This window comes from Alligator sinensis, unplaced genomic scaffold (assembly GCF_000455745.1).
Source record: "Alligator sinensis unplaced genomic scaffold, ASM45574v1 scaffold131_1, whole genome shotgun sequence".
Taxonomy (NCBI): Eukaryota; Metazoa; Chordata; order Crocodylia; family Alligatoridae; genus Alligator; species Alligator sinensis.
In genome coordinates, this window is record NW_005841830.1 from 5,077,898 (window position 1) to 5,078,363 (window position 466).

The window sequence follows — 466 nt, forward strand, 5'->3', positions numbered from 1 at the left end:
CATTACGGGGGGGGGGGGGGGGGGGGGGGGGGAGCCCAGATGCTAGCCTCTCCCCCCTGCTATCATGGCAGAGCTTTATACTCTGACTGGTTGTTTCACTAACCAAATCAGAGTGCTACACACAGTGAGACAAACGGACTAAGCCCTTTATTATATAAGAATGCTTTGTGAACATAACTATTGAGGTTACCGGTAGCAGTCTTCTCCAAATGAAGTGGAAACTTAATTGACTCATTTACCCAAATAGCTATATCATTCCTTTAACTCAGGGGTTGTCAACCAGAGGTATGTGTGCCCCCTGGGGTACTTGAAAAAGGGCTAGGGGGTATGCATGGGCAGGCGGGGATGGAGCACCGCCACCCACCACCCCATGCTGCTGTCTCCCAGGAGCGGGGCCAGAGGGGGCTGCGAGAAAAAAAGGGCAGTGGCTCTCCTCTGCAGGCTGCGCAGGCTCTGCCTGGCCAGC

General features: G+C 54.3%; 1 protein-coding gene across 1 annotated transcript in view; it reads right to left on the reverse strand.

Moving 5' to 3' along the window:
* SOCS5 (suppressor of cytokine signaling 5) overlaps positions 1-466 on the reverse strand; it is a 42,204-nt gene that overhangs the window by 21,177 nt on the left and 20,561 nt on the right. The gene's annotated exons all lie outside the window — the stretch shown is intronic.